The sequence below is a fragment of the Triticum aestivum genome, chromosome 6B (assembly GCF_018294505.1).
Source record: "Triticum aestivum cultivar Chinese Spring chromosome 6B, IWGSC CS RefSeq v2.1, whole genome shotgun sequence".
Lineage (NCBI taxonomy): Eukaryota > Viridiplantae > Streptophyta > Magnoliopsida > Poales > Poaceae > Triticum > Triticum aestivum.
The window spans coordinates 371,540,812-371,546,602 of record NC_057810.1 but is presented as its reverse complement, the minus strand read 5'-3'; the positions used below and the strand labels follow the sequence as shown (position 1 = coordinate 371,546,602).

Genomic DNA, 5,791 nt, shown 5'->3' with positions numbered 1-5,791 from the left:
ACTGAATCTGATTCATGATGTATAGACAAATTAATTAGACCTGGTGTTTTTCCCATAAAAACATCAAGCATAGAATGTATACTTGTGTACAATGTTGGATTTTTGGTCCTTCAGCTATATTATCCTAGGCATTTGTTTTGCTATCGTTGTTCTTTCCTTCTAACATCCACTGAAACAACATTGAAGGGATATCAATGTCAAAAGTACTACACGTTGTGCAGGTCATCGTTGTAATGAACTAAGCGTTAAGCAAGCACAATTACTTGTTTGTTTCTAATAGACTACAATGTCCAAAGTCTCATGGCAGAAAATTTGAACACAACCTGTTCGATTTTATTTTTATAGAACCTCTCACCTTATCAAATGACAGATGTTCACAATTCATCAACTCTGAACAAATTTTGGATGAAATCAATAATGCAGCACAAACAATTCTCATCTTTTTCACCTTTTCATTCGGCTCCATCTAGGCAAAGTTTGGAAGATGGGGAAGGGAGCGAGGGCAGCAGAGCCTGTTGCTGAAGGGGTTGCACAGAACCTCGCCATCGAATCCAACCACGGTAGGGTCATCGTAGCTCCTCACTATCTAATCCGATCATTGTGATAGAGGCATCTAAAGGCGGGGGAGCTAGGTTGCGCATGGTGCTGGCACAGCTCCTCGCCATGGAATCCATTGGTGGCATAATATGGTACGGGGGAGGGCGCTGAAGCTAGGTTGCAGATGGTGCTGAGCAGCCCCCTCGCCACCGAATCCATCAGTTGCAAGGTCGTCGCGACTCGTTGTTGTCAAGTCCAGCGATGGCGGGGGCTCTGCGAGTTCGGATGCAGCGACAGCCATCGGGGCAATAAATAGGTGAATTTGTATGTGCAGATTTGTAGAATGCCAAGGGATGGTTTGGGGAGTGGGAAAGATGCAAACAGGAAACATGAGGTGAATCTATAATACCTAAATAGTTCATCCCCACTAACATATTTCTCTTAACATGCAGCCTGTCCACATCATCAATCAACATGCAGTTATCCACATCAGCTAATCTGCCACATCATCAAGTTTTTTCTTTTCTTTTTCTATAGAGGAAGAAGATTACACACGGCACACACACTTCCTCTTCCCCATGCCCGCGACCTCACACGACGCCCCCTCTTCTTCCCAATTGCGATGTCCTACCTTCTCCACAAAACTTCTCGCCCACTTCATCTTCCCCAAAGTCCATTAAATCACGGTAATGGAAAGGATGCAACTCTGTATTTACACGGGGACCCATCAATCGATCACATCAGAGCCAAGAAGATGAGACGGCGAGGTCGAGCTTCAGGTCAAGGTTCAGACTGGTGGCGACTGGCGAGGCGGAGTGACGGCTCACCGGAGCAGCGCCTTCTCGCTGGTCGCTTGGAGTCGTTGGCGTCGATCGCATCAGAGCCAAGAGGACGAGACGGCGAGGTCGAGCTTCAGGTCAATTCAGACTGATGGCGAGGCGGCAGGAGAGACGGCTCACTAGAGCAGCGGCCTTCTTGGTGGTCGTGTTCGAGCCGTTGGCGTCGCTGCTCACAGCCGTGGCCTCCTCCTCCCACTGGCCGCTCGATAGCGTCAGGACAAACCCCGCCGCCGGCTGCTGTTGCTTTTGACGCGTGCTTACCTACGGTAACATCTTCTCTGAACATTAATACTCTCCCCGTCCCCGCTCACCTGTGCCACTCGATTCGTCTCTTTTTTTTCCTTCGATGCAGGGCTTGGTGGTCCCCTATCGCACGCACTACTATCACCATCCATCTCTTTTTTCCTTCGATGCATGAGTAGGCTGCACTGCAGCAAGTAGTAGCAGCAGCCAACGAAAGTGTTGGCATGGTCAGGAGGGAGGAGAGATGCTGCTTCAAACAGATTTTTGAGATAACTGCATCATGATCTGCTGTGATGAGTAGGAACAATAGCAGTCAAGACTAAATAGCATATCTAGGTACACCCGAGATACCATATACAGTACTACTTTCAAGCTGCATACTTGCTATTGGCCTTATTTGATCTAGCATGTTGGATCACTAATGTTTCTGAATTTCTTTGTGACCATTCACTAAAGGTAACTCTTGCTACGCCATTTTGTTGGTATGATTGCATAAATTTGCACAAACTGTATTGCCCCTTGCTAAAGAAGACCTCTGAAGAAATTGTCTTGTAAAATGCACAGATCTCTGTTGATGGTATGATGTCCATAATTTTCTTTGTCGTTCAATACATCTTCTGTTTTTAGGTACTGATGTGTTTTGAACATATTTCAGAATATTCAAAATATCTTGGCGTTTGCAGGTTACTTTGGTCTAGATTATGGGGTAAAAAAAAGGTTTTGTCTGGATTAGTTCTCTTCCAGTCAGTCTCATGTTTTAATGTTGTGAATTATTTCCGCATATATGCGCACCCGACAGTGTTGACAAGTATATGATACAAACATACTCGAAGGAAGGCCATACTATTTTCTTCATTCAATTCTCATTAGTCTTGCATGGACCTAAAAATAGTACTATGGTGTGGGCAACTAAGAAGAATCATTACCACCTCTGAAGCAAATCTTCACTCAATTCTATAGAAGTAAGAACATACCCTCCTTTAATTATCCTTACAGATTGTTATTCTTTGAATCCTATAGAACTGCTTCAGTTCAATTAATGTAATTATGTTTAGCTTTGCAAAATCAGTAAGATTTACTTCACCATTCTCTCTTCATTGTCATATTTGTTCAGTTAAGTACATGCCTTCGCTTGGAACAGGTTATCCTGACTTCCCAAACCATGAATATTACAGACTTACAATATTGCCAAGAGTAGAATATTGAATGCACAATATGCTTCTGAATTGCCATGTTCAATTATTGACCGAAAGTTCATCACGGTGCTAAGTTCTAATGATTTCTCCCTTGACTGGTCTTGCCTTATTAAGTCAAAATTGCATCACCATTTTATTTCATCATGAAACTTTTTTCATGCTAATTGATGTATGGTGTAGCAGTGTTCGGTTTTTATGTGCGGAAATTATGGGACAAACTGAATTGGCAATTTATGTTCTCGCTGTCATCAATTCTTACACACTATGATGTGGGCAACTAAGAAGAATCATTACCACCTCTGAAGCAAATCTCCAATGCCTATTTGATTTGTGGTATATTTATTTATTCTTTGCGGGCGAGATGTTTTCGATGCACAAATGTTTGGAAGGCCATGATATTTTGCCAGTGGGAACTGTAACCACTAATGTTAATATTTTTTTGAAAGGAAATGTTATGTATTTTTCTAGCCAGTTTTGCAGTTCAATCTCATAAAATGGTTTTATTTTAGCCAAGAAAAAATACGGCTAAAAGTATATCCAAATTATTTATATTTCATTTGTCTAACATATCTCATTTTTCTTGCAACAGTTCCCGCAACAACGTGCGGGGTGTCATCTAGTTAATGGAAAGAATAAGGGCGTTTTTGGTTGCCGTCGGCTACAGTATCTGCATTGCATACACTTCTGCACTCAGCCTGGCTCTCGAAAAACAACCTCATATGCGACATCTGCAATTTGTTTGGTTGTCTGCATATGGACTGCATGCATCAATGGATCAACATTGGCATGTTGTTTGTTTGCCTGCATTGTCTCAGCGCATCCAACTACACATTGTTTGGTTGCCCGCATGGGGTATGATTAATAGCTAGCACTTGCACTTAGCACACAGGATTAAGAGCTAGCAGAGGAAGGGGGAGAAGAAATGCAGTGTGCGCCCGACCATGGCGATTGCGGTACATAGTGGCCGTGGCGCCGTGTCCAACATGACGAGCATGGAGTCGTGGACGAGCGACCCCATCGGTGGCACGGCGAGCGACACCGTCGGCAACTAGTTGCGGTGCTCGCGCAAAGACAGTCGACAGAGGAGGAGAATGCAGTGCCCGTGCCATGATATCGTCAGTGCAGTGGACGAGATAGGAGGCCGAGATGATCGACACCGGAAATGACTCGAGTGTAGTAGGGAGAGACAGAGGAGGCCAAGATGATCGATCCCGTCGGCGGCGCGGCAAACTGCAGTGTTCATGGAGGCAGAGGACACAAGAAGCAGTGTGCGCGCCATTGCAGCATCAGTACAGTAGGAGGACGACAGAGAGTAGGCCGAGATGAGCGACGCTGAAAACGAATCTAGTGTAGTAGGACGTGGGCAAGGAGATCAAGGGGAAGGGCTTCGGTGTCGAGAGGGACGAATAGGAGGGCTCTGGACAGAGGAGCTCGACACGACGGCGTCAGTGCAGTAGACTACTGCGCAAAGAGAGATGAATCTACGATCGTCGAAACCAAAAACTTACAACACGAATATTGTGAGGAACTGCGAGATTAGGCTACTGGTCAAAGGAAATTTCAAATGTTTGATCGTGTGCAACGAATCTGACATAATTCGTCCAGAATAGCTCCAAACGGGAAGACGATATTAAGAAGTTACGACCGACGAAACTACGAACCGATCGCTTGAATGGAACCATAGCATCGAGGTCATCTTTTTCGTGTAGAGCTTACCACGAATCGAAGCATCGTTGTGTAGATCAGAGGGGCATGGAAGAGAGGAGATTAGAGAGGAGCTTACTAGAGGTTGAAGAAGACACCACGTAAACAGCTCGCATCCCTCCCGTTTCTCCTCCTGCAGGGGCCCGCTCGCTGCGCTTCCGCACGGTCTAGCTCTAGAGAAACTGCCGATTCCTGCGTTTCCAGCGAGTCAGGCCCAGAGGTGCTTTAAGAAGCGTGCGATGCAGGTCCAATAGTATATGTGGGCTACCAAACAGGCTGAATCCTTCCCGCGCGGTTCTAGTTGGACCTTATGTGGGCAACCAAACACGCCCTAATGGAATCACCGGAGAAGATTAGCAGGTTATATGTGTCGGCTCCCATTAATACTTTAATAGACTACTCGTCAGTTTCAGAATACAGAGAGAACCCAACTACATAGATTAAAAATCTCACGTTTCGTATTGCTGGCAAATAAAAGGAGAGAAATGCCGAGGTGGCACATTTGCTAAGGTCGAAGACTGCAATTGATCGCTTATGGTGCACCCCCATACAGATTCAAAAGAGATGTAAATCCTTCCACACAGAGAACAAATATGGTGACACAGGGTCTCCCTCACGGAACAAAGTTATACTAAATCAATCTTATATTTACTAGTTGGACGCACCGTTAGAGCCTTTACGTTAATCCACATCATCAAGATTAATTCAGTTATTAGATTAAAAATTTAATGGTCAAGATGTATTAGAAATCCCTGACATTTATAAAGACATGACCTACGAACATAATTGAACTAGCACGTAGAGAAAGTTGAGGCATAATTTTACAATGTAGAAAAAGGGAGATCACATAAAAGTAAAAGAGTCCTAATGCTACAAGGAAAGACCATCGTGAGAGACAACTTTATTATATTAAAAAGGAGATCACACTACTAGAAAAAGGCCTACTAATGGCGCACCGGTTTTGCCTACTAATGGTGCACTACCGGTGCGCCATTAGTATCACGCCACTAGTATTTTTTATTAATGGCGCACCACTGGTGCGTCATTAGTATCTGGTATAATAATGGCGCACCACGCAGTGCGCCATTAGTATGTAACACCATGCGCCATTAGTATGCCTCCCGGGGGGCCATATGTAACCATGTACTTTGTCATACTAATGGCGCACTCTGTCGTGATGCGCCATTAGTATCCTTTGGCATATTAATGGCGCACCTTGTTGTGATGTGCCGTTAGTATGAATATTTGGTTTTTTGTTTTTTACTTTTCTGA

At 44.4% G+C, this 5,791-nt stretch overlaps 1 long non-coding RNA gene across 1 annotated transcript; it reads left to right on the top strand.

The window, feature by feature from the left end:
* The first annotated feature begins 970 nt into the window (after positions 1–970).
* LOC123137187 (uncharacterized) lies at positions 971–3,621 on the top strand. The gene is made up of 2 exons (XR_006467844.1): positions 971–2,581; positions 2,999–3,621. It is a non-coding gene; the product is annotated as an uncharacterized lncRNA (long non-coding RNA).
* The last annotated feature ends 2,170 nt before the right edge of the window (positions 3,622–5,791 follow it).